Source organism: Mustelus asterias, chromosome 1 (assembly GCF_964213995.1).
Source record: "Mustelus asterias chromosome 1, sMusAst1.hap1.1, whole genome shotgun sequence".
Classification (NCBI taxonomy): domain Eukaryota; kingdom Metazoa; phylum Chordata; class Chondrichthyes; order Carcharhiniformes; family Triakidae; genus Mustelus; species Mustelus asterias.
In genome coordinates, this window is record NC_135801.1 from 5284957 (window position 1) to 5307298 (window position 22342).

General features: G+C 48.7%; 2 pseudogenes; both read left to right on the forward strand.

Moving 5' to 3' along the window:
• Positions 1 to 12278: 12278 nt before the first annotated feature.
• Positions 12279 to 12491, forward strand: LOC144501573 (U2 spliceosomal RNA; annotated as a pseudogene).
• A 141-nt stretch (positions 12492 to 12632) lies between these two features.
• On the forward strand, positions 12633 to 12835 carry LOC144501958 (U2 spliceosomal RNA; annotated as a pseudogene).
• The last annotated feature ends 9507 nt before the right edge of the window (positions 12836 to 22342 follow it).

Here is a 22342-nt window from a genome sequence, read left to right on the forward strand (position 1 = left end):
GAAGCAGACCGGGAGCAGTGTGAAACAGGGTCAGTGTCACTGTGAAGCAGACCGGGAGCAGTGTGAAACAGTCAGTGTCACTGTGAAGCAGACCGGGAGCAGTGTGAAACAGGGTCAGTGTCACTGTGAAGCAGACCGGGAGCAGTGTGAAACAGGGTCAGTGTCACTGTGAAGCAGACCGGGAGCAGTGTGAAACAGGGTCAGTGTCACTGTGAAGCAGACCGGGAGGAGTGTGAAACAGTCAGTGTCACTGTGAAGCAGACCGGGAGCAGTGTGAAACAGGGTCAGTGTCACTGTGAAGCAGACCGGGAGGAGTGTGAAACAGTCAGTGTCACTGTGAAGCAGACCGGGAGCAGTGTGAAACAGGGTCAGGGTCACTGTGAAGCAGACCGGGAGCAGTGTGAAACAGGGTCAGTGTCACTGTGAAGCAGACCGGGAGCAGTGTGAAACAGGGTCAGTGTCACTGTGAAGCAGACCGGGAGGAGTGTGAAACAGTCAGTGTCACTGTGAAGCAGACCGGGAGCAGTGTGAAACAGGGTCAGTGTCACTGTGAAGCAGACCGGGAGGAGTGTGAAACAGTCAGTGTCACTGTGAAGCAGACCGGGAGCAGTGTGAAACAGTCAGTGTCACTGTGAAGCAGACCGGGAGCAGTGTGAAACAGGGTCAGTGTCACTGTGAAGCAGACCGGGAGCAGTGTGAAACAGGGTCAGTGTCACTGTGAAGCAGACCGGGAGCAGTGTGAAACAGGGTCAGGGTCACTGTGAAGCAGACCGGGAGCAGTGTGAAACAGGGTCAGTGTCACTGTGAAGCAGACCGGGAGCAGTGTGAAACAGTCAGTGTCACTGTGAAGCAGACTGGGAGCGGTGTGAAACAGTCAGTGTCACTGTGAAGCAGACCGGGAGCAGTGTGAAACAGGGTCAGTGTCACTGTGAAGCAGACCGAGAGCAGTGTGAAACAGGGTCAGGGTCACTGTGAAGCAGACCGGGAGCAGTGTGAAACAGGGTCAGTGTCACTGTGAAGCAGACCGGGAGGAGTGTGAAACAGGGTCAGGGTCACTGTGAAGCAGACCGGGAGCAGTGTGAAACAGGGTCAGTGTCACTGTGAAGCAGACCGGGAGGAGTGTAAAGCAGGGTCAGGGTCACTGTGAAGCAGACCGGGAGCAGTGTGAAACAGGGTCAGTGTCACTGTGAAGCAGACCGGGAGCAGTGTGAAACAGGGTCAGTGTCACTGTGAAGCAGACCGGGAGGAGTGTGAAACAGGGTCAGGGTCACTGTGAAGCAGACCGGGAGCAGTGTGAAACAGGGTCAGTGTCACTGTGAAGCAGACCGGGAGGAGTGTGAAACAGGGTCAGGGTCACTGTGAAGCAGACCGGGAGCAGTGTGAAACAGGGTCAGGGTCACTGTGAAGCAGACCGGGAGCAGTGTGAAACAGGGTCAGTGTCACTGTGAAGCAGAGCGGGAGCAGTGTGAAACAGGGTCAGTGTCACTGTGAAGCAGAGCGGGAGCAGTGTGAAACAGGGTCAGTGTCACTGTGAAGCAGAGCGGGAGCAGTGTGAAACAGGGTCAGTGTCACTGTGAAGCAGACCGGGAGGAGTGTGAAACAGGGTCAGGGTCACTGTGAAGCAGACCGGGAGCAGTGTGAAACAGGGTCAGGGTCACTGTGAAGCAGACCGGGAGCAGTGTGAAACAGGGTCAGTGTCACTGTGAAGCAGAGCGGGAGCAGTGTGAAACAGGGTCAGTGACACTGTGAAGCAGACCGGGAGCGGTGTGAAACAGGGTCAGTGTCACTGTGAAGCAGACCGGGAGCAGTGTGAAACAGGGTCAGTGTCACTGTGAAGCAGACCGGGAGCAGTGTGAAACAGGGTCAGGGTCACTGTGAAGCAGACCGGGAGCAGTGTGAAACAGGGTCAGTGTCACTGTGAAGCAGAGCGGGAGCAGTGTGAAACAGGGTCAGTGTCACTGTGAAGCAGACCGGGAGCAGTGTGAAACAGGGTCAGTGTCACTGTGAAGCAGAGCGGGAGCAGTGTGAAACAGGGTCAGTGTCACTGTGAAGCAGACCGGGAGCAGTGTGAAACAGGGTCAGGGTCACTGTGAAGCAGACCGGGAGCAGTGTGAAACAGGGTCAGTGTCACTGTGAAGCAGAGCGGGAGCAGTGTGAAACAGGGTCAGTGTCACTGTGAAGCAGACCGGGAGGAGTGTGAAACAGGGTCAGTGACACTGTGAAGCAGACCGGGAGCAGTGTGAAACAGGGTCAGTGTCACTGTGAAGCAGACCGGGAGGAGTGTGAAACAGGGTCAGGGTCACTGTGAAGCAGACCGGGAGCAGTGTGAAACAGGGTCAGTGTCACTGTGAAGCAGACCGGGAGGAGTGTGAAACAGGGTCAGGGTCACTGTGAAGCAGACCGGGAGCAGTGTGAAACAGGGTCAGGGTCACTGTGAAGCAGACCGGGAGCAGTGTGAAACAGGGTCAGTGTCACTGTGAAGCAGACCGGGAGCAGTGTGAAACAGGGTCAGTGTCACTGTGAAGCAGACCGGGAGCAGTGTGAAACAGTCAGTGTCACTGTGAAGCAGACCGGGAGCAGTGTGAAACAGGGTCAGTGACACTGTGAAGCAGACCGGGAGGAGTGTGAAACAGGGTCAGTGTCATTGTGAAGCAGACCGGGAGCAGTGTGAAACAGTCAGTGTCACTGTGAAGCAGACCGGGAGCAGTGTGAAACAGGGTCAGTGTCACTGTGAAGCAGACCGGGAGGAGTGTGAAACAGGGTCAGTGTCATTGTGAAGCAGACCGGGAGCAGTGTGAAACAGGGTCAGTGTCACTGTGAAGCAGACCGGGAGGAGTGTGAAACAGGGTCAGGGTCACTGTGAAGCAGACCGGGAGCAGTGTGAAACAGGGTCAGTGTCACTGTGAAGCAGACCGGGAGGAGTGTGAAACAGGGTCAGGGTCACTGTGAAGCAGACCGGGAGCAGTGTGAAACAGGGTCAGGGTCACTGTGAAGCAGACCGGGAGCAGTGTGAAACAGGGTCAGGATCACTGTGAAGCAGACCGGGAGGAGTGTAAAGCAGGGTCAGTGTCACTGTGAAGCAGACCGGGAGGAGTGTGAAACAGGGTCAGTGTCACTGTGAAGCAGACCGGGAGCAGTGTGAAACAGGGTCAGTGTCACTGTGAAGCAGACCGGGAGCAGTGTGAAACAGGGTCAGTGTCACTGTGAAGCAGACCGGGAGCAGTGTGAAACAGTCAGTGTCACTGTGAAGCAGACCGGGAGCAGTGTGAAACAGGGTCAGTGTCACTGTGAAGCAGACCGGGAGCAGTGTGAAACAGGGTCAGTGTCATTGTGAAGCAGACCGGGAGCAGTGTGAAACAGGGTCAGTGTCATTGTGAAGCAGACCGGGAGCAGTGTGAAACAGGGTCAGTGTCACTGTGAAGCAGACCGAGAGCAGTGTAAAGCAGGGTCAGTGTCATTGTGAAGCAGACCGGGAGCAGTGTGAAACAGGGTCAGTGTCACTGTGAAGCAGACCGGGAGCGGTGTGAAACAGTCAGTGTCACTGTGAAGCAGACCGGGAGCAGTGTGAAACAGTCAGTGTCACTGTGAAGCAGACCGGGAGCAGTGTGAAACAGTCAGTGTCACTGTGAAGCAGACCGGGAGCAGTGTGAAGCAGACCGGGAGCAGTGTGAAACAGTCAGTGTCACTGTGAAGCAGACCGGGAGCAGTGTGAAACAGGGTCAGTGTCACTGTGAAGCAGACCGGGAGCAGTGTGAAACAGGGTCAGCGTCACTGTGAAGCAGACCGGGAGCAGTGTGAAACAGGGTCAGTGTCACTGTGAAGCAGACCGGGAGCAGTGTGAAACAGGGTCAGTGTCACTGTGAAGCAGACCGGGAGCAGTGTGAAACAGGGTCAGCGTCACTGTGAAGCAGACCGGGAGCAGTGTGAAACAGGGTCAGTGTCACTGTGAAGCAGACCGGGAGCAGTGTGAAACAGTCAGTGTCACTGTGAAGCAGACCGGGAGCAGTGTGAAACAGGGTCAGTGTCACTGTGAAGCAGACCGAGAGCAGTGTAAAGCAGGGTCAGTGTCATTGTGAAGCAGACCGGGAGCAGTGTGAAACAGGGTCAGTGTCACTGTGAAGCAGACCGGGAGCGGTGTGAAACAGTCAGTGTCACTGTGAAGCAGACCGGGAGCAGTGTGAAACAGGGTCAGTGTCACTGTGAAGCAGACCGGGAGCAGTGTGAAACAGGGTCAGTGTCACTGTGAAGCAGACCGGGAGGAGTGTGAAACAGGGTCAGGGTCACTGTGAAGCAGACCGGGAGCAGTGTAAAGCAGGGTCAGTGTCATTGTGAAGCAGACCGGGAGCAGTGTGAAACAGGGTCAGTGTCACTGTGAAGCAGACCGGGAGGAGTGTGCAGCAGGTCAGGGTCACTGTGAAGCAGACCTTTCTGGGCGCAAAACAGTTCTCGCCGGTAAAAAGGGGCTGAGAAAATAGCAATGAGCATGAATCAGATTTATTAGCCTCTCCCGCTATCTTCCTGGCGTGCCACGCTGATCGACTGGCGCCAGTGGCGGATTAACCATGAGGCTGAGTAGGCTTAAGCCTAGGGGCCCGGAAGGGAGGGGGTCCCGAGAGCAAAAGAAAATCACTAACTGTTCAGGTGAGCGTTCATTTTCGGCACTGAAGAGGATCAAAATCTATTTGCGCTCAACAATGAGCGATGAGAAACTTAGTCATCTGGCACTCATGCACATTGAATCAGACAAGCTTCGATCTGTTGGTTTACATGCTGTTATCGACACTTTCTTAAACCAAAAAACACGGAAGCTTTTTAATGTACAAATGTAAAGAAAATGAAAAATAAATGAATAAAAGGGCTGTGATTGATTCATATAACTTTATGACATTATACATGTAGTACATTATACAGAGTACAACGATATAAGTTATCTAACGTCACTTAACGTCACTTTATTCTACTCAACGAAGGGTGGGGCAGGGGGCAAGGTCAGGGGGCAAGGTCAGGGGGCAAGGTCAGGGGGCCTTACTAAAGCTCAGCCTAGGGGTCTGGGTCGTAGTTAATCCGCCACTGACTGGCGCGGCGAGCTGGTTAGATTGTGTCCAGCATGTTTCTAGTCCAATGAGGAAGGAGGCATTGCTGAACTTGGTTCTTGAGAATAAAGTGGGTAAGGTGAATTAAGTATCAGTGGGAGGACATTTTGGGAGGTCAGTGACCAACGTATCATAAGCTTTAAGCTGGTTTAAAGGACAATCCAGAGCAATCCAGAGTAAGAATAATTAACTGGGCGAAAGCCAACTTCACTGGGACAAGACTAAAATTAAAGCAAAACAAAGTCTGAAATAAAAGTATTGGGAAGTTCAGCAGGCTGGCAACCTCTGTGGAGGGAGAAACTGAGATAGGCCTTTGAGTCCAGTATGACTCTTCAGAACTGGATAAGGTAGCCCCACCTTCTCTTCTGTGCCATCCCTGCCCCTCTCTAACTGCATCAACCCCATCACATTGCTATCTCCCACACATTCACCAGCACCATGGAAGAATGTCCCTTCTTTTTTTGACCAGAGTTGGTGACACTGTTTGTAGTATAGCGGTGTCTTGGTCTGGTGACTGTACCACATCAGTGCCATCCTACTGATTCATTTGATATAAAAGGCAAGTACTGGATTTTACATGTCCTTTTTCACAACCTCTGGAGATCTCACCTCACTTTACAGCCTTAAACATAAATCCAACAGGGATTTCAGGGAACTTTCCTGAACAAAGGATTATTAAGAATCCGCTATCACACAGTGAATAGCACGGAAACATTTAAAGGGGAGCTGTGGAAGAGAGGGATGGAAGGATACGTTGATAGGGTGAGATGGAGAGAGATGGGGGATTTGATTTGATTTATTATTGTTACATGTATTAATAGACAGTGAAAAGTATTGTTTCCTGCGCGCTATACAGACAAAACATACTGTTCATAGAGAAAGAAACGAGAGAGTGCAGAATGTAGTGTTACAGTCATAGCTAGGGTATAGCGAAAGATCAACTTAATGCAAGGTAAGTCCATTCAAAAGTCTGACGGCAGCAGGGAAGAAGCTGTTCTTGAGTCGGTTGATACGTGACCTTAGACTTTTGTATCTTTTTCCTGAAGGAAAAAGGTGGAAGAGAGAATGTCCGGGGTGCGTGGGGTCCTTAATTATGTGCTGGCTGCTTTGCCGAGGCAGCAGGAAGTGTAGACAGAGTCAATGGATGGGAGGCTGGTTTGCGTGATGGATTGGGCTACATTCACAACCTTTTGTCGTTCCTTGCGGTCTTGGGCAGAGCAGGAGCCATACCAAGCTGTGATACAACCAGAAAGAATGCTTTCTATGGTTGGTGAGAGTCGTAGCTGACATGCCAAATTTCCTGAGTCTTCTGAGAAAGCTCCTAGGGGGATGTTTGGAATGGCCCATTCTATACTGTACATTCTACGTAATTGCATGATGCAATGACATCACAAAGCAACTGAAATTGATCTTTGCTGATCATAAAAGAAAGATATTCATTGAAATCCCCCCTTTGTAAGTGACTCCAGGCAGCAAGATTTCTAGATACAGTATTTCACATTTGTCTTGAAACACCCTCACAAGTACTGGCCTTTGTGTAACAGGTAATGAATATCATCATATTTAATTCCACTGGTCAATAATAGGATACTACTTAATGTGAAATAAATCATGGATATATATATATATATAAAATCATAGGCGGCCATGCTAAATTCTCCCCTCGTGAATTGATTTTGCTGGTCTGTCATCTGTGGGGACTTTCGGAGGAGGCCAAGATGGATCATCCACATGGAACTTGTGGCTGAAGATTGTAGCAGTGCTTTCACCTTGGTGGCACAATGTTTCGCACTGCTGCCTCACCACACCAGGGACCCGGGTTCAATTCCTGGTTCGGGTCAATGTCTGTGTGGAGTTTGCACATTCTCCCTGTGTCTGCATGAGCTTCCTCCGGGTGCTCCGGTTTCCTTCCTCAGTGTACACGGACAGGCGCCGGAGTGTGGCGACTAGGGGATTTTCACAGTAACATCATTGCGTTAATGTAAGCCGACTTGTGACAATAATAAATAAATTTTAAAAACGTAGATTGGAGAGACTATAGACGGTGCCAGACTTGGCTCAGTGGTTGCACTCTTGTCTCTGAGACTGTTAGCTCCATAGACTTGAACACAAGTTCCAGGCTCACTGGAGTGCTGAGGAAGTCCTGCACTGTTGTAGATGTCAACATTTGGATAAGGCATTTCAAAAAGGCTCTGGAACTCTTGTCAAGCGGATGGGAAAGATCCCCTAGCACGGGTGGGAGGAGAGCAAAGACATTCTCCTGTTGGTCTGGCCATCATTCCTCCCCTTACTGGTGAACTGGAACAGATATCCTGGTCATTTATTTCATTGCTGTTGTGGGATCTTGCTGTGCACACATTGGCTGCCATGCTTCCTCTATAGTGACAGTGGTTAACACTGCTGCCACACAACGCCAGAGACCTGGGTTCAATTCCCGGCTTGGGTCATTGTCTGTGCGGAGACTGCTCCGGGTGCTCTGGTTTCCTTCCTAAAGCTCATGGCTTTTGCTACCAAATAAACCTGTTGGACTTTAACCTGGTGTTGTTAGACTTCTTACTGTGTTTACCCCAATCCAACGCCGGCATCTCCACATCTTAATTCACCAGCCAGCCTGTAGAGGGAACTACTGCACAATTGCAGGGCCCATGGCCGATTGTGAGCCCCACAATGCATGGACATCTAGCCCCCACCGTCCCCCCCCACTGCCCTACCCCTGTTGCAGAGTGGCAGTGGAACCCTCCCCCCTGATTGTGCCACCCTTTCATGCCCTGCCCCTCACAGGCCCTGCCCCCTTCCAACCCCACCCCTTCAGGCCTCTGCCCCCACAGGCCATTTCTCCTGGCACTGCCTGGTGAGCAGTGCCAAGATGCCTGCTGGGCACTGCCCAGGTGCCAGGCTGGCAGTGTCAAGGTGCCAGGCTGGCAGTGCCAGGCTGACACTGCCCAAGGGGAACCCCCTTGTCCTCAGCCTCCCCGGGGGGCATCAATGGCCTCCAGTTTTACCGGCGAGGCCAGCACGACTATTCCCCCATTCATGGGAAGCAGGTGTTTTCAGCACCGGAGAGAACCTTCTCTGAGAGGCCATAGAAGCAATGACGATTCAGTGCCGGGCTCATTGATAACATGGTAATGAAGATTAGAATACATTACCATGACTTATTCAGCCTCTCGCCCACTTCCGGTGAGAGTCTGACCGAGCCGGAAATCCGGCTCCCGCAAGATCGCGAGAGCTGATCCTGATTTCCCAGCCCTCACGCGATTTTACCAGCTCGCTCCGCCCATCGATGGGCAAACTGGTTCCGCCCCCGTGTCTGCGTGGGTTCCCTCCGGGTGCTCCGGTTTCCTCCCACAGTCCAGAAGGCCTGCTGGTTAGGTGCATTGGACCATGCTAAATACTCCCTCAGTGTACCCGAACAGGCGCTGGAGTGTGGCGACTAGGGGACTTTCACAGTAACTTCATTGCAGTGTTAATGTAAGCCTTACTTGTGACTCTAATTAAATAAACTTTAAACTAAACTTTATAAGGAAAAATTACAAACTTTAGGTTTCTCCCCTTGAGTTTCATATTCATTTGGAACTAAACCTTTAAAAAGTCGTGGTGGGGGTGAGTTAGTTACGGCACAAATGATTTAACTGACAGCTGAGATACTGTACGGGCAACTCATTCACGGAAACAGTTCAAGTATCAGGAAGCTGCGGGGTGGGTGGGACACGTGGAGACGCATCGGTCTCCATGGTAGCAGCTACACTGTGAAACGGATACAATCTCACAATGGGGGGGACAACAACAGCAGCAAGACAGACAGACAGAAACACTGAGATACACACACAGAGATACACTTAGATACTCAGAGAGAGAGAGAGCTATTTAAACACAGATACTATTCATTTAGATACAGTTAAACACACACTGAGTAACATTGGGACAGCAGATACATTTAAATTCACCCAGGTCCATGTAAACCCAGCTAAAGGCACACTCAGATACAGGTTGTTACATGTAGACACCGAGAGCCAAAGTAAGTGAGAAAACTAGGGGGAAAGTCCTGGACAAAGACCTTTCTGCAGCCTGGTAAAATCCTGAGAACAAGTCAACGCGAAGAAACTAGAGTGTATATAAATACCTTTAAACCTTCTCACCCAGTCTGAGCCGCTCTCGGTTGTTTGTTGAAGTTTCACCGCTTGAAGGAAGTGTCATAATTTATCATTATTTTTTTAAATCTCCCAGCAGTGGCTTCCAGCTCCATCGCTGATCCGAGGGAATCTATCCTGTCTCTGTTTTGAGTGGGGAAATTGAGAGGTCTTTGCCCCCCAACAACACACACACACAGAAATGTATGACCGAGCCCCCAGGGATACAATCTTCGCCACTGCCCTGGGCAGCACCGGGCCCGAAGTGGGGCCAGCTTCCTACAATGCCGCCGGCAGCAAGTACTACTGTGTGTGCAAGGACGGAGGTGAGTTCCCAGAGACAACACAGCAATGTTTAATTTAGTGCGTTCTCTGTTTAGCCGCGCAAGATTCAGTGTCACTGAGCAAAAGTACCAGAGTGTGGTGGCCAAGTGTGAAATGTTTGTTAGCTACCACACGCTCACACATTGAGTGTTAGAGAGTGTGTCCCAAGGCGTGTTTTATAAACACACCGAGCATTTTGCAAATGGAAGTGTGTTAATATTGGGTAAAAGCAAATTACTGCGGATGCTGGAATCTGAAACCAAAAGATCCTTACAGATGCTGCCAGACCTGCTGAGATTTTCCAGCATTTTCTCCCTTGTGTTAATATTGGAAATGAAAACAGAACTTGCTGGGGGAATACACAGCAGAGGTTAATGTTCTGGCTGTATCGATGAAAGTGTGTATACCTCAGGAGTTTAAATTATAGATTGCTGACTCTAACATCCCTTGTCCTTTATTCCATTTTTGAGCATGTTGTATTTGTAAGAAGGCAACATTCGGTTGAATTTAAGGGAGTTTTTTTTTGGTTTCTTAGGCCAGAGAATCAAACAAACAAAAAACAGAAAGTGCTGGAAAATCTCAGCAGGTCTGGCAGCATTGGTGGAGAGAGAGAATGGAGCCACTGTGCAGAATGTTATGACCTCGCTCGGGCGAGGCTCGTAACATCCAGCCCGAGGCCAGTGGAGAATTCTGTTCTGCGAGCCTTGCCTGTCCCGATTCCGGGACGGTCAGGCGAGGCGGTAAAATTCCGGCCCATGGTTTCATGTCTGGGTGTGTTGAATTGGCTCTATTCTCTCTCCGCTGATGCTGCCAGACCTGCTGAGATTTTCCAGCATTTTCTGTTTTTGTTTCAGATTCCAGCAGCAGTACTTTGTTTTGATCAGATGTAGGGTTGCTCTGTTGTTGAATTTGTTGCATGGAAACACATTTAAATCCCTGCACTAAGGCGACAATAAAAGGCACGGACTAGCCAGCAGAGCGCCACTGCACATTTACAACTTTACATTTTTGCTGCTATAAATCTGAAGGAGCCCATTCGACCCATCGTGGCTGTGCTAGCTCCGTTTACTAGGCCAATATGAAACTAATCCCATTGTTTCATTCTTACCTCATCGACCAATATCCGCCTGCGCTTGAAACATGTATTTAATTTTACCATGATGTGGTAGATATCCACTCCATCTGACGAAGGAGCAGTGCTCCGAAAGCTAATGGCATTTGCTACCAAATAAACCTGTTGGACTTTAACCTGGTGTTGTTAAAACTCTTACTCCATTTAATTTTACCTCCAAGATACAACAGTCAATCCAAGGTGCTGGAGCATTTCATACTGTGTTTTCTGTAATTAAATTTCTTCCCCCTTCTCTGATTTGATTTGATTTATTATTGTCACATGTATTATCATACAGTGAAAAGTATTGTTTCTTGCGCGCTGTACAGACAAAACATACCGTTCATAAAGAAGGAAATGAGAGAGTGCAGAATGTAGTGTTACAGTCATAGCTAGGGTGTAGAGAAAGATCAACTTAATGCAAGGTAGGTCCATTCAAAAGTCTGACGGCAGCAGGGGAGAAGCTGTTCTTGAGTCGGTTGGTACGTGACCTCAGACTTTTGTATCTTTTTTCCGAAGAAAGAAGGTGGAAGAGAGAATGTCCGGGGTGTGTGGGGTCCTTAATTAGGCTGGCTGCTTTGCCGAGGCAGCGGGAAGTGTAGACAGAGTCAATGGATGGGAGGCTGGTTTGTGTGATGGATTGGGCAACATTCACGACCTTTTGGTCACACTCAGTGACAATTTTAGTTTGAATTTACAGTTCTCCACCCAAAGGGCATAGTCTTTCTCCATTTGCCATCAAAATCCTTTATAATTAGAAAATTCCGGGTTAATTCTCCTCTTAGACCCCTTTGCTTAACAGTAACTCAAACTACTGCCTATCACTAAGTTGATCTTTTTCTACACCCTAGGTGTAGAAAAACTCAGCTAATGCCCTGGGGACCCGGGTAACACTACATTCTGCACTCTCTTGTTTCCTTCTCTATGAACGGTATGTTTTGTCTGTATAGCGTGCAAGAAACAATACTTTTCACTGTATGTTAATACAAGTGACAATAATAAATCAAATCAAAAGCTATCACTTTAATATCCTTTTACCAGGGGTGCAGACTGTTTATCTGACCATATCCTAACCAATGTCTGACTGCTTCAGTTTCCCTTTATACAACATAGTAAGAATGTCCCAAGGCCCTTGGCTGGAGTGACGATTAAACACAATGTTCCACTGATTCATTGAAGGAGATATGAGGACAAGTGACCAGTAACTTAATCAAAAAGGAGGGGTTTTAAGGTACACCTTAAATGGGGACAGGGCGGTAGAATGATTTTAGGGAGAGCTTAGGGCCCAGTCAGCTGAAAACACTGGTGGTGGAGCATTGCAAATTGGGAATGGTCAAGTGGCCAGAATTGGTGGAGTTCAGAATTCTCAAGGATGGGGGGAGGGGTGGGGGGAGGGTTGAGGGTGGGTTGGGGGGAAGGGGGGGGGGGGGGGGGGGGGGGGGCAAGGCGGGGTGGGGGGGGGCGAGGCCACAGAGATATTTGAAAACAAGGCTGAAAATTTCAGATTTGCCATTCCCCCTTTACTGTGCGCCAGTATTCCTGAGGCTAAAGAGATCAATGGATATGGGGGGAATGGGAGATGATGGCCTAGTGGTATTATCGCTAGACTATTAATCCAGAATTGCTTCTCGGCCTTTTGGCTAAGATCAAGTGTAGTATGGTCAGCAGCCCATGGTCGGCCGCAGTTGGTTGAGGTCATTAGGTTACACTGAAGCTTCATATGTTTCATATGAAGCAATTTTTTAAAGTGGCATCTCGGCCTTTTGGCTAAGATGCAAATGAGCTCAAGTTTTGGAGGAAGAACCTCCCCCTTCTCCAATCAGCTTGGCTCATGTAGATCAGGCCCAGGACAGGGTGGTTCGGTCGCTCGCCCTGTCTTGTCAGCCTGGATCTGAAATGTCTCAACTTGTTGAGACTCTGAATTGGATTTGATTTGATTGAATTGGAAAAGTATTAAAAAAAAATTAATCCAGAATTGCTTCTTGGCCTTTTGGCTAAGATCAAGTGTAGTTATGAGGATGCTGCACTTGGTTGAGGTCATTGGGTCAGATTATAAGCTTCATATGAAACATATGAAGCAATTTTTAAAAGCAGTATCTCGGCCTTTTGGCTAAGATGCAAATGAGATCAAGTCTTGGAGGAGGAATTGCTTTCCCTCCTCCAATCAGCTTGGCTCATGTAGATCAGGCCCAGGACAGGGTAAATGGTCGCTTGCCCTGTCTTGCCAGCCTGGATCGGAAATGTCTCAACTTGTTGAGACTCTGAATTGGACTTGATTTGATTGAATTGGAAAAGTATTTAAAAAAATTAATCCAGAAACTCAGCTAATGCCCTGGGGACCCGGGTTCGAATCCCGTCATGGCAGATGGTGGAATTTGAATTCAATTTTAAAAAATCTGGAATTAAGAACCTATTGATGACCGTGAAACCATTGTCGGAAAAACCCATCTGGTTCACTAGTATCCTTTATAGAAGGAAATCTACCGTCCTTACCCGGTCTGGCCTACATGTGACTCCAGAGCCACAGCAATGTGATTGCCTCTCAACTGCCCTCCAAGGGCAATTAGGGATGGGCAATAAATGCTGGCCCAGCCAGCGACGCCCATGTCCCACGATTGAATTAAAAAAAGGCAGGATCAGAATATTGAACTCAATGATCAGCCATGATCAAAATGAATGGCGGAGCAGGTTCGAAGGGCTGAATGGCCTCCTCCTGCTTCTAGTTTCTATGTTTCTATTTATCTAATGTGAGCACACTCTTCAGGTAACGATATATTTGTATCCCAAAGAGCCTGTCTCTCTATCCATATTAGCCAGCATCTTCCCATTGAGTCCATCCTTCCACTCATTATTCCTCCTCTCAAAATATTCCAGAACAAGGGGACAGAACCTGGAGCGGCAGGGTGGCACAGTGGTTAGCACTGCTGCTTCACAGCATCAGGGACCTGGGTTCGATTCCTGGCTTGGGTCACTGTCTGTGCGAAGTCTGCACGTTCTCCTCGTGTCTGCGTGGGTTTTCTCCGGGTGCTCCGGTTTCTTCCCACAGTCCAAAAGACGTGCTGGTTAGGGTGCATTGACCATGCTAAATTCTCCCTCAGTGTACCCGAACAGGCGCCGGAGTGTGGTGACGAGGGGATTTTCACAGTAACTTCATTGCAGTGTTAATGTAAGCCTACTTGAGTCTAATAAATAAACTAAAGAAGCACTTCCCCATGAAAAGGGGAATGGAAATCTGGAACTTTCTCCCCCAAAAAACCCGCTGAGGCTGGGGACGAATTGAAAATGTCAAAATTGAGATTGATAAATTCCATAAGACATAGGAGCAGAATTAGGCCACTCGGCCCATCGAGTCTGCTCCACCATTCAATCATGGCTGATATGATTCTCATCCCCATTCTCCTGCCTTCTCCCCGTAACCCTTGATCCCCTTATTGATCAAGAACCTATCTTTTTTTTAATTTATTAGTCACAAGTAAGGCTTACATTAATACTGCAATTAAGTTTCTGTGAAATTTCCCTAGTCGCCACACTCCGGCACCTGTTCAGGTCAATGCACCCTAACCAACACGTCTTTCGGACTGTGGGAGGGAACCGGAGCACCCGGAGGAACCCACGCAGACACGGGGAGAACGTGCAAACTCCGCACAGACAGTGACCCAAGCCGGGAATCGAACCCGGGCCCCTGGAGCTGTGAGGCAGCAGTGCTAACCACTGCGCCACCGTGCCACATCCGTATCCCTGTCTTAAAGACACTCAATGACCTGGCCTCCACAGCCCTTTGTCACTAAGATAAAAGCAAAATACTGCAGATACTGGAACCTGAAACAAAAACAGAAAATGCTGGAAAATCTCAGCAGGTCTGACAGCGTCTGTGGAGAGAGAATAGAGCCAATGTTTTGAGTCTGGATGACCCTGCGTCAGAGCTGATAGGTTCACGTTTGGTACGGGCATGAAGGGATATGAAAGTAAAGGGGGTAGTGGGGTTAAGAAATTGAATAGCAGAAATCAAGAGCCTGAATGGCCCCCTCTTGTTCACATGGGTGCTGATAACAAGGGGTCATTAGCACTCACATTGGTAAAATTTGTCTCTGAAATGTGGCTGTTTATTAATTATCAATCGATATTGACCAGATCAGTTCCAGTAGCTGATTTAACTCGAGGCACTTAAAACTTAGCACATATAAATGATTTAATTCTTGCAAATCCTGTTCAACTAGTTGAGTGTGTAATGTAATAGAGAGAACAATGGAGAAGCTTAAATGAAAGGGAGAAAGGAGCTGGGGGTGATTCTAGCACAGCGGGCCGGGAGACATAAGCAGAGGCCGTGGAGCGGGCTCCCCGCTGGGCACCAGGGCCTCTGTGTGTCTCCGGCCACTGGATTTCCAGCCTCATCAGCTCTGTGCCAGAAATCGGGGCGGAGCTGAATAAATTATGTAAATGTCGATTTAAATATCATTAGTGGACCCAGGTCTGAAGTCTCCAGGCCCGCTCGCCTCTCTCTCCCCCCCGCCAGGAGTGGTTCATTCCAGCAGGGTTTACACCAGGTCCCCAGTAACGGGGACCTGGTGGCCCGTCCCCACTGGAGTGAAGGGAGGCCATGGAGGCCCCCCATGAGGTCAAGGATAAGGGGGGGTGCTCCCTGGGCATTGTCAACCTACCAGTGCCAGCCTGGCCCCCTGGCACTGCCCTGGGGGCACCTTGACATTGCCCACTGGACACTGAGCAGTGCCAAGGGGGTGGGACCAGAGGGGGTGGGGCCTAATGGAGGCAGGACCTCTGGAGACAATCAGTGGGGTGGGGGGTCCCGCTGCCACTCTGCAGAGGGGTTAGTAGCAGAGGGGGTGGACAGCAATCAGGGCTGGACATTGGGGTTGGGCGTGTCAGGACTGCGGGGGAGGGTGGGGTCAGGGAGGTCAGGACTGCCGGGGGATGTGAGGTGGGGTCGGGGCTGACCTGGATGTGTCTGGGAGGTCAGCAATTGTTGGCTATGTGAGGGGATCACATAGCCAGCGATGTGGGATTGCGGGGCTGGGAGGTTGGCAAGTGTGGGCGTCTGCACATGCGCCGATCTCAGCGCTGAAAGATCGATGCATGTGCGGTGTCCCGCTCAGCGCTATGCTGCTGGCCTCTCCAACGGGAATAACCTGATTCATGCTAGTGCTCTCTGCAGTGCGCAGACTGAGGGAGATTCATTTTGAAACTCCCGCTGAAAAAACCAACGTGATTTACTCCAGTTTTTACGCAAACTTGACACTTAGAATTTATTTTGGAGAATTCCACCCATTGCATTTATATAGTGCCCTTCATGACCTCAGGATGTTCCAAAGCACTTTACAGCCCATGACGTATTTTTGAAATAAAAACAGAAAATGCTAGAAAATCTCAGCAGGTCCGGCAGCAACTGCGGAGAGAGAAACAGAATTAATGTTTCAAGATCCTGCTTCTAATTTTGATAACTTTTTAAAGTTTATTTATTAGTGTCACAAGTAGGCTTACATTAACACTGCAATAAAGTTACTGTGAAATCCCCTAGCCGCCACACTCCAGCGCCTGTTCGGGTAACACTGAGGGAGAATTTAACCAATGCACCTAACCAGCACGTCTTTCGGACTGTGAGAGGAAACCGGAGCACCCGGAGGAAACCCACGCAGACACGGGGAGAACGTGCAGACTCTGCACAGACAGTGACTCAAGCTGGGAATCGAACCCGGGTCCCTGGTACTGTGAGGCAGCAGTGCTAACCACTGTGCCACCGTACTTTTGCAGTCTGGTCACTTTTGTAACAAAGGAAACACAGCAGTGAACTTGTGCACAGTGAGATCCCACAAACAGCAATGCAGTCAATGACGAACTAATCTGTGTTTAGTTATGTTGATTGAGGTTTGAATAGGGTCTAGATAACCGAAGGCACCTTCAGCAATGATGGATGTTGGGGACAGGGAGGTGAGGAAGAGAACCCCAGTTTACTGCTCAGAAGGACCATGGCACCGGTATCTAATCTTTGCTATGGTATTACAAAGCTAATCTCACTGTCTATAAAAAAAATCTTTCCTAAGATTCAGGCATCACTGGCAAGGTCAATATTTGTTTGCCTTGGAGTTGAGAGGCTTGCTCGGACATTTCAGAGGGTGGTTAATTTAGGGTGAATCTGGTCTGTGGGCCGGACGATTTCCTCTTGGAAAAGCAGTCATGTTTTTAGCTACCAATTTTATTAAGTAATTGGATTTAAACTCCACCAGCTGTGGTGGGATTTGAACCCACGTCCCCAGGCTATGAGCCTGGGCCTCTGGTTGGCTTTGTCTGGTGACATTATTGCAACATCATCTCCCCCACTCTTACACTCTCTCTCTAGCTTTGAGGCTCCTCTGCTTTAGATATCTGCCTTCTTGTTCTCTTAACTAAACTGCTATGAACTCTGCTGTTTTCCGTCGTGCTAAACTATGTTTGGAGAAAACAGTAGCAATTGATAAGTATCCCCCTGTTGTGTGTGAGGGTTAAAGGTCAAGGGGCACTGGCTGCATCAATCTAACATGCAGGGATTTATCAAAGACTAAATATAGCTAGACCGCCACCTGCTGGATAAACCCGTATTGCAGAATTTACATCCCAGATCGAAGAATTGAGAATTTGTGACCAGCAGGAACAGCGTCTTATCTCTAGACTGATCTGGTGGAGATCATGAAGAATATGTAAGGTTTTAATAGATAGACTTGCACTTATAACAGAGATGAGAGGAATTTCTTCAGCCAGAGAGTGATGAATCTGTGGAACTCTTCGCCGCAGAAGGCTGTGGAGGCCGGGTCATTGAGTGTCTTTAAGACAGAGATAGATAGGTTCTTGATTAATAAGAGGATCAGGGGTTATGGGGAAAAGGCAGGAGAATGGGGATGAGAAAAATATCAGCCATGATTGAATGGCGGAGCAGCCTCGATGGGCCGAGTGGCCTAATTCTGCTCCTATGTCTTATGGTCTTAGAGAAGATGCTTCCATTATTAGGCAACAGCCAGAGCTAGGGGACTGGAAATTTAAGATGGTCACAAATTAATTAACGGCATTCATTCATGGGCTGACTGGTGACACAGTGGGTGGCACGGTGGCACAGTGGTTAGCACTGCTGCCTCACAGCGCCAGGGACCCGGGTTCAATTCCGGCCTCAGGTCACTGTCTGTGCGGAGTCAGCATGTTCTCCCCATGTCTGCATGGGTTTCCTCCGGGTGCTCCGGTTTCCTCCCACAGTCCAAAGATGTGCGGGTTAGGTGGATTGGCCATGCTAAATTGCCCCTTAGTGTCCCAGGATATGTAGGTTAGGGGGATTAGCGGGGTAATTACATGGGGGTTGCAGGGATAGGGCAAGGGGGTGGGTCTGGGTAAGATTCCCCTGATGGAGAATTGTACAGACCCGATGGGGTGAATGCTTCCTTCTCACTGTTGGGATTCTATGATTCTTAAATCCAAAAGGGATTTCAGGAAAAACTTCTTTACCCATCGAGTGATGAGAATGTGAAACTCCCTGCCACAATTTTTGATTTGATTTATTATTGTCACATGTATTATCATACAGTGAAAAGTATTGTTTCTTGCGCGCTATACAGATAATGCATACTGTTCATAGAGAAGGAAAGGAGACAATGCAGAATGTAGTGTTACAGTCATAGCTAGGGTGTAGAGAAAGATCAACTTAATATACGGTAGGTCCATTCAAAAGTCTGACGGCAGCAGGGAAGAAGCTGTTCTTGAGTCGGTTGGTACGTGACCTCAGACTTTTGTATCTTTTTCCCGATGTAAGAAGGTGGAAGAACATAAGAACATAAGAAATAGGAGCAGGAGTAGACCATCTGGCCCTTCGAGCCTGCCCCGCCATTCAACAAGATCATGGCTGATCTGAAGCGAATCAGTTCCACTTACCCGCCTGCTCCCCATAACCCCTAATTCCCTTATCGATCAGAAAACTATCTACCCGTGATTTAAACATATTCAACGAGGAAGTCTCCACCACTTCAATGGGCAGAGAATTCCAGAGATTCACTACCCTCTGAGAGAAGAAGTTCCCCCTCAACTCTGTTCTGAACCGCCCCCCCCCCCTTATTTTGAGGCTGTGCCCTCTAGTTCTGGTTTCCCTTCTAAGTGGAAAGAATCTCTCCACCTCTACCCTATCCAGCCCCTTCATTATCTTATATGTCTCTATAAGATCACCCCTCATCCTTCTAAACTTCAACGAGTACAGGCCCAATCTGTTTAATCTCTCCTCATAAGCCACACCCCTCATCTCCGGTATCTATGAAGAGAAAATGTCTGTCGTGAATGAGGGTCCTTGATTGTGCTGGCTGCTTTGCTGAGGCAGCGGGAAGTGTAGACAGAGTCAATGGATGGGAGGCTGATTTGCGTGATGGACTGGGCTTCGTTCACGACCTTTTGTAGTTCCTTGCGGGTCTTGGGCAGAGCAGGAGCCATACCAGGCTGTGATACAACCAGAAAGGATGCTTTCAATGGTGCATCTGCAGAATAGTATCCTTGTTTGAAGGGGAAGCTAGATAAACACAAAGGTAGAAAGGAAAGGGAGGCAATGTCGAGAGGGAGTGGTGGAGTCGGAAGGGAGGATGGTAAACACCAGAATGATTGTCTTGGGCTGAGTGATCAGTTTCTCTGCTGTCCATACTTTGTAATAAGCAAACCTAGTGCCTGCAGAGAGACCTCATTATTGAGTGCAATATGTTAGGAAGGTACATTTAATGAGTCAGTCTTGAGAGGAGATTGGACTCCGAGATAGTGGACGAGGAAAAGGATTTCCAATTATTCTGCAGTCAGTCTCTAAACATGAAGAGGGTTCAGTTATATAAATAAGCAAGCAAGGGAAGCTCTGTTGCAGTGTTTACTGTGGTGGATGGTACTTCACACAGATTGTATTCCTGAATGTTTGTTTCACACTTTTTAAATTCTTAGAAACCTGCTCTGCTCTCTTTTTGTTCCCAGAATTCAGTCCAAAGGCGAAATGTCCTGCTGTCTAACAGTGCTTTTGTACAGACTTGGGTGGCACGGTGGCACAGTGGTTAGCACTGCTGCCTCACAGCGCCAAGGCCCCGCCTTCAATTCCCGGCTTGTATCACTGTCTGTGCAGAGTCTGCCTGTTCTCCCCGTGTCTGCGTGGGCTTTCCTCCGAGTGCTCCAGTTTCCTCCCACAGTACGAGGGAGGTGCATTGGCCATGCTAAATGCTCCCTCAGTGTACCCAAAGGCACCGGAGTGTGGCGACTAGAGGATTTTCACAGTAACTTCATTGCAGTGTTAATGTAAGCTGACTTGTGGCCCTAATAAATAAACTTAAACTTAAAACTTTACAGCTTTGTCACGAAATAACATGTAAAAGAAGGAGTAAGTTAAACAAGTAGCTACACAATTCATCTTTTTTGTTGTTGTCCTGGACCTACTGAACAACTGGACGTACTGGCTGCGGACTGGAGTATTCTGCTGGTCATTGTTGCTGCTTGAATATACTGATAAAGACTCTCCAGTTCTCAGCCACTGGTCTTGCTGCCAAACCGCAGTCCTTGCTTGGGCCGTGGAAATTAATATTTGGATAAAACCCCTGAGACATTCTGGTACGCTGCACAACTCAGCGTCACTCTGTAGAACTCAGCGTCTCACTCTGTACAATTCAGCGTCTCACTCTGTAGAACTCAGCGTCTCACTCTGTACAATTCAGCGCCTCACTCTGTAGAACTCAGCGTCTCATTCTGTACAACTCAGCGTCACTCTGTAGAACTCAGCGTCTCACTCTGTACAATTCAGCGTCTCACTCTGTACAATTCAGCGTCTCACTCTGTAGAACTCAGCGTCTCACTCTGTACAATTCAGCGTCTCACTCTGTACAATTCAGTGTCGCACTCTGTACAATTCAGCGTCTCACTCTGTAGAACTCAGCGTCTCACTCTGTAGAACTCAGCGTCTCACTCTGTACAATTCAGCGTCTCACTCTCTAGAACTCAGCGTCTCACTCTGTAGAACTCAGCGTCTCACTCTGTAGAACTCAGCGTCTCACTCTGTAGAACTCAGCGTCTCACTCTGTAGAACTCAGCATCTCACTCTGTAGAACTCAGCATCTCACTCTGTACAACTCAGCGTCTCACTCTGTACAATTCAGCATCTCACTCTGTAGAACTCAGCGTCTCACTCTGTAGAACTCAGCATCTCACTCTGTACAACTCAGCGTCTCACTCTGTACAATTCAGCGTCTCACTCTGTACAATTCAGCGTCTCACTCTGTAGAACTCAGCGTCTCACTCTGTAGAACTCAGCGTCTCACTCTGTACAATTCAGCATCTCACTCTGTAGAACTCAGCATCTCACTCTGTAGAACTCAGCATCTCACTCTGTACAACTCAGCGTCTCACTCTGTACAATTCAGCGTCTCACTCTGTACAATTCAGCGTCTCACTCTGTAGAACTCAGCGTCTCACTCTGTAGAACTCAGCGTCTCACTCTGTACAATTCAGCATCTCACTCTGTACAATTCAGCGTCTCACTCTGTAGAACTCAGCATCTCACTCTGTACAATTCAGCGTCTCACTCTGTACAATTCAGCGTCTCACTCTCTAGAACTCAGCATCTCACTCTGTACAATTCAGCGTCTCACTCTGTACAATTCAGCGTCTCACTCTGTACAATTCAGCATCTCACTCTGTACAACTCAGCGTCTCACTCTGCAGAACTCAGCGTCTCACTCTGTACAATTCAGCGTCTCACTCTGTACAATTCAGCGTCTCACTCTCTAGAACTCAGCATCTCACTCTGTACAACTCAGCATCTCACTCTGTACAATTCAGCGTCTCACTCTGTACAATTCAGCGTCTCACTCTGTACAATTCAGCGTCTCACTCTGTACAATTCAGCATCTCACTCTCTAGAACTCAGCATCTCACTCTGTACAACTCAGCGTCTCACTCTGTACAATTCAGCGTCTCACTCTGTACAATTCAGCGTCTCACTCTCTAGAACTCAGCATCTCACTCTGTACAACTCAGCGTCTCACTCTGTACAATTCAGCGTCTCACTCTGTACAATTCAGCGTCTCACTCTCTAGAACTCAGCATCTCACTCTGTACAATTCAGCGTCTCACTCTGTACAATTCAGCGTCTCACTCTGTAGAACTCAGCGTCTCACTCTGTACAACTCAGCGTCTCACTCTGTACAATTCAGCATCTCACTCTCTAGAACTCAGCATCTCACTCTGTACAATTCAGCGTCTCACTCTGTAGAACTCAGCGTCTCACTCTGTAGAACTCAGCGTCTCACTCTGTAGAACTCAGCGTCTCACTCTGTAGAACTCAGCGTCTCACTCTGTACAATTCAGCGTCTCACTCTGTACAACTCAGCGTCTCACTCTGTAGAACTCAGCGTCTCACTCTGTACAATTCAGCGTCTCACTCTGTAGAACTCAGCGTCTCACTCTGTACAATTCAGCGTCTCACTCTGTAGAACTCAGCGTCTCACTCTGTACAATTCACCGTCTCACTCTGTAGAACTCAGCGTCTCACTCTGTACAATTCAGCGTCTCACTCTGTAGAACTCAGCGTCTCACTCTGTAGAACTCAGCGTCTCACTCTGTACAATTCAGCGTCTCACTCTGTACAATTCAGCGTCTCACTCTGTACAATTCAGCCTCTCACTCTGTAGAACTCAGCGTCTCAC